Consider the following 11,067-nt stretch of genomic DNA (forward strand, 5'->3'; position numbering starts at 1 on the left):
TGGAATCCCACCTGGCCAGGAGGGGAAGAGGTCCCCAGGTCAGTTGGGCAAGTCCTGGGAACAATATGAAGGAAAAGCAATAAACCCTGAGAGGTCCTGCTTCCCAGTCTCAGATGTGGTAAAAATATAACATCAGAGTAAGAAAAGGCAAGATATAAGGAGGGAGCTGGGGACTCCTTAGAGCCCGAGGCACCTAGGGACATCTGGGAGGAGAGCCTGACAGCGCCAGGATGTGCTGGGGGGAGGGGAGGAGCTGGAGTCCCACCCTGTCCACCCCGCTGTGTGGTCACCCAGCCAGCAGGCAGCTATGATGACACAAGGGCCAACAGCTTCTGCTTGGATCCTCTGACTATTTACCAGGTGGTACAAACAAGGTGGAGGGGGTGGGAAGGGGGCATGCTCCAGTGACAGAAGGACAGCGCCTGGGGCCCTACGCCCCACGTCCCAGGATTGAGTGAACCCAGAGAGTTCAGGCCCGCCCTCCAGAGAAACAGGCCCGGGGTTTTCTCTCCAGGTGCCATGGATTCTCTGTGCCCCTCTCTGTGTGCCTTTGCCACTCTTGTCTCTGCTTTTCTGCTCCTTGAACTGAGGGTCTGTCTCCTCGTCCCTCTCTGACACTCTTCACAGCTTCGCTGGCTTTGGCTGTCTCTGCCCAGGGTCTCTGTCTCTTCACACTCACCCCACCCCCTCTTTGTTAATTCAAAGACTTCTCACAGAGCCCCTCCCCACTCTTCCCAGAATAACACAGAGTAAAATGTCCTACTCCCTTGGCCCCCTCCTCCCCTACGGCAGTCCCCTCTCCCCGTGTCAGATAATTGCTGGTGTGCCGCTCTGAGGAACCAGAGCTGATACCAGGGAAGGAGATGGGGAGAGAAATAAATAATAATTTGCTTCCATTCAGCATATATAGGTTATTTGATTTGCATATATGCTAATAATGCTATAATTACCCTGCTGTTCTGGCCTATGATCAAGTTCTATAAATACATGGATAGCAGAGCGAGGCCTAGCAACACCACCCCAAATTATAAAGTATGTGTGTGTGTGCATTTACGTGTACCCTAAATCTGTGAGCCTCTCTTTGTTACAACACAGCCCTCAGAGACCCTCGCTCTTCCGGCTTTCGGCTACCCCTCCTGTGTTCGGAAAGAGGGGGCCTGAATGCGGAAATATTCTGGGTTATATGTAATGTTTAGTATTGAGATGATCATGAATAAATTATTACTGGCTTTAGGAAAATAAAAAATTTTCCCCAAACCATTGAATTAGTTATTGTTACCGGAATGCTCTCACCACCTCCAGGCCCACACTTCGGGGTGTAGACTGCAGCACGGCAAGAGGGCGCCTCCTGGCCCTGGGACTGCTGAGATGTGTGAGAAAGTCTTGGCTCTGGGGTCCCCTTTCCCAGAGCTGCACCCACACCTCGGACTCCAGGCTCGGGCCCACCCCCCTTCACTCACTCGCTCTCAGGACCACAACAGGGAGAAGGTGCTCCTGGAGCCCTGCAGATGTTTGGGGGATGGTGGCAGAGGTGGGAGGAGGCCCGGAGGAACATAAAAGACTCCATCCACAGCTGTCTGCCTTTAATTATAATTATCCCCTTTTGATTCCTTTCTGGCTAATGAGGGGGGGATTCGGGGTTTTTTTTTCTCCCTTTTCTCCCCCACTTCCCCAGAATTGAGGGGTGGAGTGAGTTCAGGGTCCTCCTCCCCTCCTCCCCTAGCCCCTGGTTACTGGGAGAAAGGCAGACTAGAGAGGGTGGGGACAGTGTGAAGAGATTTGCAGGAACAAAGGGAGGACAGGTTTGGATTGCTGGACACGTCCCAGAGTTGGAGAGACCCCCTCCATGCCACTGGCACCCCTCCCATCAGCCCCCCAGCCCCCAGACAAGGAGCTCAATGTCTTCCAGCCGGTGAGAAAGGAGCTGAAGGGAGCCCAGGCCTAGAGGGAAGGAGGAGGGAAGGGGTGGGGAGCTGGGGGCGCAAAATTAGTCTCAAAGGATCTTTATTTCTGAGCTAGTGAAGCAGATGTAATCAAGGGGAGAGCAAAATAATAATAATGGGAGGAATGAGGGGAGGGGAGCTGGGGGGGCAGCCTGCCCCCCCCTTGGTCTCCCCACTCTGGGGTGCGGAAGGAAGCTCTAGGCCTAGGACTCTGACCTAAGCCCTCAGAATCCCCCTTTCAGAGCTTGGGGATGAAGGCCGGAAGGTGGCTGGGAAGGCACGGGGAGAGGGGAGAGCCCACCCCCCAGCTAAGGGAGGTAATGCGGGGGACACTGAACACAGTGGGGGAGGGGAGAGGGAGCCGGCAGGGACTCAAGTGGCCTCCAGGTCTGTGGGACAAAAGTTGGAGGGAGATTTGTGTATGAGAGAGGAGGGGAGGGGGGGGCTTTGACAATGAACTTGAGACAAACTTCATTAGCATGCAGGCCTGCTGTCTGTCACGTCGGCGAGCTCAGACTAAGTTCCCAGGCCGGCCGAGGAAGAGCGGGCGGGGCGGCTGGGGGTGACTGGGAAGACCCGGCCATTGTGCCGTCCTGGGCCCCCGGCATCCAGCAAACATCGGGACCCCAGCCCTGGAAACCAGCCCCCAATGGCTCTCCCTCCTCTGAGAATGAGATGATTTATCTCCCACTTTGAATCCGTGGTCACACCCCTCCGGTCTCCCGTCTAGACGTCCAAACGCTGGCCTCCGCAGCCCCCACCTTGGCCCCCCTCGGTCGCTGGCATCTCCCAAGTCACTTTCTCCTCCGCAAGGAGGACATGGATTTGGGACTCCTGGAGCTAACTGGGCCCGGGCCTGCGGGAGGCTGGGTAGGAGGGCCCAGGGACCCCAGCAGACAGCAGAGTGTCCTCTTGCTGTCACTCCTGTCCAGCTCGGCTCCCCCCACTGCACGCCAGTCATCCAGCCACGCACTCAAGTTGGAAAATTTCGGCTGGACCTGGCAAGAACCTGGGGACGGTGTGTGTCTGTCACACCCTCTGTCTTGCTTCCTCGGGGGATGAGATTGGCCTGGAGGAACAATAGCTTTCCTTAGCCCCTTCTTCCTGCCTCAGGTTGAAAAAGGCAAGAGGAGGGGGTGGGGGCCAGGGGCTGTGCCATAGATCCCTTCCCACCGAGGCCTCGGAGAGGAAGGAGGGCTTCCCGGCCGGCTGTCATTTTGGTGGTTGTGGTGTCTCCAGACAGGGGCAGCACCCCCTCTTCGCTGCCTTCCAGGATGAAGGGAGAGAGAGAGAGAGAGAGAGGCGAGCGGAATTCCTGAATGGACAGACAGATGCTACGTCACCGGAGCTGCATCTCCCCTCCTGCCCCCCCACCCCGCCCCGCCTCAGGAGGCAGGAGCTGGAGAGAGGCAGTCCATCGGCAGGGGCCACCAAGCCGGCTCTCCTCCTCACAGAAGCCAGGTGAGTGGCCATTCGGGAGGGTCCTTGCTCCCTTGGACATCTGGGCTGGGCTGGGGTGGGACCCCTGAATTAAGTCCGGGCGCCCTACTTTGCTCACCCGCTAATGGAGACAGGCACAGCAATCACAAGAAGGAACGGCTGATAAAAGATTTAGGGGGTGACCCACAGAGTGGAGCATGTGTGCGGAGCAGGGGCTGGCAGAGTGGGGTCTCTGCTCACTCCTGCTCCCTGCTCCGGGGGCTTCCAGGGTGGCCCTGGGCTCAGGCAGCGGCCCTGCCCCTCGCCAGAGCGCCTCCTGGTCCCCTCCTTCCCCGCCCAGCTGAAGGCAGACAGCTCACCAAGTTTGTCAATGGGATTGGGGGGGCTTTAGGGTCACGGTGCTACTGATCCTATTAATCCACCCCTCCCTCTTTCCACCAGACGGCCAACATCTTAATGCTTATACCAGAGGAGGGGCAGGAAGGAAGACTAGCCAGGCCGGGAGGGAGGAGAAAGACAGTTCTGTATTTGGACTCCTGACCTCTTTCCTCTCCGGCTCCGGTCCTCTCTGCGCGTGGGGACAAAGTCTGAGGAGCTGGGGGAGTGGGGCTGGGGGCTGGGGAGGAGCCACATTCCCAAACAAGTGGGGGCTAGAATCAGAAAAAAACCCAAAAGCATTTTTATAGAATTTAGATGACTTTCATTCTACCTTCCTCTCTGCTTTTCCCATGAGCTGGCAGGTGGGAGGAGGGTTCAGGGAGCTGAAAGGCCAGCGTGGGGTTGGGGCCAGGTGCTCAAGCTCTGCCAGCCTTCACCAGCCCCATCTGAGGCTGGCTTTTATTTCTTAATTTTTAAGAAGGGCCAGGAGATGTAGAGAGAAGGCACAATTTTCAGTCCTGTCCCTACCCACACGAGGCTTTCTGGGAGACAGGCTGGGACTCCTGTGGAGGCAGTGGGGGCTTGGAGGCCTGCAGACTATTTCTGGTTCTCCAGAGACCAGATTTCTGGGAGAGGCTGAGGCTGCCTGAACATGCACACACATGTTCCATGTCTCCTGGGGTGCGGTCCTTGTCACCGTGTTCCCCCCCCCCCCCCCGAGGCACGGGGTGCAGGGCAGGGCTCAGCAGAGATAGGTGCTGCTGCTACAGGGACCCCACGCCTCTTTTTGACGAGGGTGGAAGAAGGAGCTGGAGACTCCCCAAATATTTTCTAGCCAGTCTGCAAGTTGCAGTGTGTGTGGGGGTGTTGGCCCCTCTAGTGTGAGGATCATTTCAGATGGAGAGATCCCTTTATGAATGAACAGGCTGGTTGAGCTGCAGCTGTGGGACTGGTGGGCATTTGTGGCCGTGAGAGGTGGGCAGGGGGCACTCAAAGCACGGCTCCTAGAAATCAGGCTTCGATGGAAGATTTACTTACTCCCACTCCGTAGCCTTTCCTTTTTATGATTTCCTCTGCATTAAGATAGATTATCTTCCTAATTAAAAAAAGAAGGTGAATAGTTGTGGATTGAGTTTGAGGCAGGAGGATTCACCAACTTACCCCAACACACACATGTGCACACACACACACGCATACACCCGCATGCACGCACACACATGTGAATGCACTTCTCTTAGTCTATCAGGGGCTGGATCACCCACATCATTCCCCTAAATCAAAATTTAGCCTGAAAGCAAAATACCGGGAAAAATGAGACTATAAAAATATTGAGACTAGGTTCCATACCCAACATTAAAATTTAAAAAGCTGCTTTGTATTCTCACCTTTTGTGTATGTGAGACAGGGGAGGACTTGACAGCTCCAGGATCTGCTCTTATGGATGGAAGGGTGAGAAAGCTAGAGGCGGAGCGTGACTGGCTGTATCTTCAGTGTAGAGCACTTTACAGTTTGCTGTGCAGTTGGAGCTGGACACACAGAAATGTCTCCTTGCCCCCAGATCCTCCATTCTGCCCCAAGCAGCGGGGAGCTGGGAGGAGAGAGTGTCCACTGGGCAAGGGACTATTCTTTGCAGGTTCAAGTTAGCAGGACTGGCTGGAGCCAGGATCGCCAAGCCGGAGCCTTAGGTTCAGATGGAGGCAGAGCAGGTTGTGAGTGGGGTGGGGGGGGATGAGTTATCGCTGTCCACCCAGACTGGGGCTGGCCAGGCGGCGGGTGGGGGGGGGGCTGCCCTCCTGCATGGCAAGGCTGCTCCCCGCTGACACCCCCCCCCACCTGCCCCGAAGCTCAGTGCTGGGCCACAGAGGATGGCAGAGAGGTGGTGGAATGCAAGGGAGAGAACTGGAGCCACTTTAACCTTCACATTCTCTTCCTTGACAGGGCCGGGCATCCAAGAAGCAGCAGGCAGCCCCGGTTCTGGTGTCATCGTGGGTGGCCACCTTGGCTTTTAGGGTATTTATTTTCTTATTTGTTTGTTTTCAATGGGGGGGGGCGGGAGGAGCTGGCCCTGCACCACCTCTGTGTTCCCCTATTCTCCCCACCTTGCCTCCTCTAGTTGTGGGGCCAGGCCTGTACTCCCCTCTGATGGTAGTAAGACCTGTGGAGTCATTGATGATGGGAATGGAAGACCCCAGTTCTGTGAGAGGGAGGAGAGGCACTGGGGAGTCAGGGACTCTTCCTCTTCTCTCAGAGCTTCCTGGGGGCGTGGGCAGCCCTTTGACCCTGGGGTGGGGATGCAGATGTCTGTACCTGGGTGACAGAGGTGAGAAAGGAGAGCAGTGTGGGTTGTAGTGAGTGGAGGTCTGGGAAGCATGCACACCGCAAAGGTATGTGCGGACCCTGCCCCTGGAAGCTTCAGAGGCTCTTGCTGGGAGTGCCATGGAAATGTGGTGGCATTTGTCTTAGTACATAGGTTTGTGTTTGCACGTGTGTGTGTGTGTGTGTGTGTGTGCACCCTTACACGCTCATGCTTTTGTCCCTCAAGGAGACCACTCACTGGTGGTGGACCTTCTACAGTCTCTGTCACCTCGTCCTTACCTCCCTGACTCCATAGGGCTTTGAGGCCTGCGCTCAGCTCAGTTATGGGTTTAAGAACTGAGGGCAGGCAGGGAGGCAGTGCTTAGAGAGGCCTGAGGAATTCTCAGGCTGGCCTCTCAGCAGGAGAAAAACACTCTCATGGGGAGGGAAGGGTGACACCCCCAGGGACAAAATCTTCCAAGTTGTCCCCATGCCCTCTAACCTCCTCTGTCCATATGGAGATAGATTTTTTTTTCACAGCTTCAGCATTTTTTTAATTTCCCGTTCTTGCTTTTATGTGTCACCATCCCACAGACAATGCAAATATTCTATAGCCAAAGAATAATGTGTGATAATGTTCATAAAAATGATGCATTTATAAGGCAAAAATAAATACCTGAACCTACCCTCCTCCACATGCAGCTTTCATCTGTGTCTTCAAGGCAAATTAATCTGATAATTGAAACAAAGAAAAATTATGCTTTTTATTTAATTACCTGAATGTTTCAAGAGAGTGGCTTAATGCCAAAATGTATTTTGGACCCAAATTATAAAAAGCTGTCCAAAAGCTGCGTCCTGAGAGCATAATTCAGGCCATGTTTTTCCGTACATAGGGCTCTTCAGGCACAGACAATGGGTGCGCACCAGGACTGTAGGGATGGGGGTGGGGACAGGCACAGGCAAAGAATGCAGGCTGTAAGCTGATGGAGACACTTACAAGCTCACATCAATGCCAGGGACTTGGGGGGCTCTCCCCACAGTACCTCAGAATTTCCCTGGAAGAACTCCGGTGGGATCTGCAGGCCACAGCTCTGTAGAACCTCCACCTCAACAGAGAGTGCTGTGGGCTCCAGCGGAGGCCTTCCTGGGGAGACTGAGGCTGGCAGGCCAAGCAGGAGGGGGACAAAATGCACCCATTTTGCTCCAGCTGGCAGCCTCTCTCAGGCCTGCTGTATCCAGTTCTAGATAGTAGAAAGGTCTCTGGTGGTCAAAGGACCTGCCGAATAGTCACTAAAACACAACATGGTCGCCCTGCCTCTCCCCCCCCCCCACCCACGCAGATCCCATGCTGGACATGCTTTGTCAACACCCTCCCTTTCCACTTATAGGACACTAGGTCCACAGGAGGGCACACACACATCCCCTTGTTAACTCACTCTTTCCTGGGCACTGCTTTAGGTGTAGCATTAGACCCTCTAGACCGAGTCTGTATGACGCTGCTCTGCCCTGGAGGGCTGTCTCATTTGCTTCCCTCCACGTAGTGTCCTTTTGGAAACCAACTGTAACATGGTTTCCTATACAAAGCAAGCCCAGTGAACATGATGGTGGGGAGTTTGCTTCTTTCAGGGCTTATAGCTCCATCCCTGTTGGAATGGAGACAGAGACCCTACTCCCCTGTGAGCAGGAACCCTGGAGGGTCAGGTTGTCAAGTCCAGACAAAACCAAACCAGACAAAAAATTGCTTTATCAGGAACCTGGCCGGAGAGGGTGATTCCAATCTAAACTAATCTCCATTTTCTTCTGTGGGGGCCACTGCTTAGGCCAAGATTCTTCTGCAGAACCCAAAACCACAGCAAGAGGTGGAGGATCTAGCTCCTTATCTAGGTATTTGGGAGGAATTTGGAAATGTACCCATTTCTTTCCAGATCTCAGTTTTTTAGAAGGTCCAGCAGAGTCTGATTTTGGCCAATAGGGGTGGAGAAGAGAGTGTCTCCATGGGGCAAAGAAGCCTTTTTGAGTCTAACCCCCACCTCATCCCCAGCAAAAATACAGCTGTGGCTGAAAGAGGAGGGATTACGCTGGTCCTGCTGCCTCTTGCTGTGCTCACTGGGTAACTCCAGAGTAAGGGATTGTGGAGATAAACTGGGGCCCATGAGGACAGGGGACCTGGTTGGAATTGGTGACAGAAAAAAGAGGATGGTTTTGGCTAACAGGATGGTCAGCTCTTTCTCACATGCTGGCCCCAGCCTCACAGGCACTGGGTGAGGGGAGAAGGAAGGGAAGAAAGCATGCTTTAGGTGCTTTTAAGGGATCTTGTGGGGGACAAATTGGAGAATATTTGTAGGGGAAGTGGGTGGTATATGTGAAGTGTTGGCACAATCTAGGGTGGCTGGAATATCTAGAGAGTATTGGGGTGTGAGGTCATGTACCTGGAATTATTTGAGGAGGTTTGTAGGCAGGAAGCTGAAAGACTGAAGGAGCCTATAGTTTCTCCAGGGCCTGGTATGGAGGATGCCTTAGGGAATGCATTTGGCAGCATACCAGTAGGGTAGGTCTAGCTGTGAGAGTGTTGGGGGAGAATTCTAGTTTTCTGCTACTACTAAGGCAACAGAGGCCCCAGTGCTCCCCCAGTGCTCCATTCTGAGCTGTAGGAGCACCTGGGAGAGGGAGGGAAGGAAGTAGGCAGTGGACACTTTGTCTCTTTCTTTCTCCACTTCTGCCTGACATGCTCCTAGTTCTGAGAGGGTAAAGAATTGATGCTGTGGAACCTTCTAGAAAGACTTTCCCTTGGGCTTTCCTTGGGTCCTGAGACCCTCTGGAGGCTGACAGAGGTGGAAAAACTGTGCCAAGCACAGCCCTGAGAATGCCCTGAGCCTTGGGAAAGCCAGGCTGTTTGCTTCAGCTCCATACTCTTCTCTTGGGAGATGTAGGCCCTGGGGCTTTATCCTACTTCCAAGTGTGCCCCACCTCACAATCCTGTAGACACTATTCAGACATTCTCCCATCTTTAAGGGAATGTGATTAACGAAGCCATTGGCCATGGGCTTACATCTAACCAAGGGGAATAGCATCCAGGCTCGGCTTTGTCTTAGACACTGCAGAGAGGTGACATGCTGGAGTGTATAGAACGGTCTGGCTGGGGGCGCCTGAGTGGCTCAGGTCATGATCTCAGAGACCTGGGATAGAGTCCCACGTTGGGCTCCCTGCTCAGCAGGGTCTGCTTCTCCCTCTCCCTCTCTGCTGGCTCTCTCTCAAATAAATAAAATTTTAAAAATTTATTTAAAGAACAGTCTGGCTGGGCCCGCTGGAGGCACGGGGAGCGCACCTCTGTTGGTACTGTGTTCAAGGATCCCAGGTGATAGGAATCTGCTGGTATTAAGCAGGTACACGGGCTCTAGGTATCTAAGCCATAGGATTTTTCAGAAAAGGGGTTGAGAGTATGGCGATTGGAGGGGTGCGGAAACTGGAGACCCGGACCGCTCCCAGGCAGGCACTGCGGCTCACCAGGGCCTCACCGCTCCTTCTCATTCTCGGAAAGCTCCACCAGGCAGCGAGAATCCGGATCCCGCTTGCAGGGCCGTGCGTGCTCCCGGGTTGGGACGCGGCATAACTGGACTCTGATTGTCTGGGCAGGTGGGGAGCCAGGTCAGGAAAGCCTGGAACTGAAAACCTTGCTGAGGGTGATGCTTCTCCCTATCACCTCAGCTCTCCAGATGCCCGGAGGTGGAGAGGGGCCTGGCGGCTCACGGGCCGGGGAAAGGGAGAGAAGGCGCTAGCGCGGGCCTCGGTGGCTCAGTGGATGCTGCGGATGCTGCCCAGGTTAACGCCGCTGGGACCCACCAGCCTCCCCCGCCTGGAACTTTGGTGTAGCGAGCGGGTTCAAGAGATATTCCCGTTGAATGTTCCTCGCGGCGAAGAGGGAGGCCCCGCGGGTTCCAGGAGGAGTCCCCAACTTCCAGAATCGTTCCCTCAGTGTTTTGGGTTGGAAACCGACCAGAGAGAGGTTCCTGCCCGTCCTAGAAGATTAGGATCCCAGTATGGAAGAGATCAGAACACACGCACAAACAAACGATATCCTGAGGGATGGAGGCAGGTAGGGGGAGAATCTCCAGTTATCTAATTCTTTTTGAAACCTCTGCGCCGCCCCCCCTCCCGGTGCAACACGTCTAGGGACCAAATGGAAAATGTAAGGCCTACAAGAGTGAGGATGGCGATCAAAACCACAATTGTGGGAGATGGCAGACGGGCCTCGGGTGGGCGAGGCAGCAAGCGGCCGGGGGTCAGCGCTCGGAGGCTGTAGTTCCTCCCTCACCCCGCTCCGGGGGGAGGAGAGCCCCAATTGCGCGCTCCAGCTCTTCCCGGGAAGGGGGGCGGGGTCGGGGCGGGGGGGGGGGGGGGAGATGAGGCGGTGACGTCAGACCCTCCGGAGCCAATCGGAGGCTGGCCTGGGGAGGGAGCGTGAAAGGATGAATGAAAAGTCCGGAGCCGGAGCGCGCCCGGGCCAGAGCAGCGGCCGCGGTGGAGGCGGGAGCTGGGGGGGCGAGGCCCGCGCGGCCCCGCTCGCCGCTGCTCGGCGGAGGCTGAGAGCCCGCGGGCATCTGCATCCCCGCGCCCGCTAAGCCCCGGCACCGCGGACCCCGGGCCACGGCTCTCCGTGGCGGCAACGCGCCGGGAGGACCGCGCGGGAGAGCACGATGGGCGCCCGGGGCTCGATGTAAGTGGCCTGGCCGGCTCGGGGCAGCAGGTGGGCGAACGCCTCGGCGTCCGGCGTGCCTGCGCGTCCACCTCAAGGTGCCGGCCGAGACCCGCACCCTCCTCTGGCCTGCCAGGACCTCCGTGACGGTTCCCGTTCCCGATCGGAATCCCTGCCAAGCGCTAGGGTCCCTCTCGCCTCGGACCCCCGGTCATTTTCACAGCCTTGGGTGCTTTGTGGCCCTCTTTGTACAAAGCCGTTTCTCTGAGGGGTCCCGCGGGGCCTGGGACTCTGCTCACCTGCACCGCCTGCCCCATC

General features: G+C 55.8%; 1 long non-coding RNA gene across 1 annotated transcript; it reads left to right on the forward strand.

The window, feature by feature from the left end:
• The first annotated feature begins 3,119 nt into the window (after window positions 1-3,119).
• LOC125755440 (uncharacterized) lies at window positions 3,120-10,152 on the forward strand. The gene is made up of 3 exons (XR_007412021.1): window positions 3,120-3,404; window positions 5,700-5,771; window positions 9,762-10,152. It is a non-coding gene; the product is annotated as an uncharacterized LOC125755440 (long non-coding RNA).
• The last annotated feature ends 915 nt before the right edge of the window (window positions 10,153-11,067 follow it).

The sequence above is a fragment of the Canis lupus genome, chromosome 7 (assembly GCF_003254725.2).
Source record: "Canis lupus dingo isolate Sandy chromosome 7, ASM325472v2, whole genome shotgun sequence".
Taxonomy (NCBI): Eukaryota; Metazoa; Chordata; class Mammalia; order Carnivora; family Canidae; genus Canis; species Canis lupus.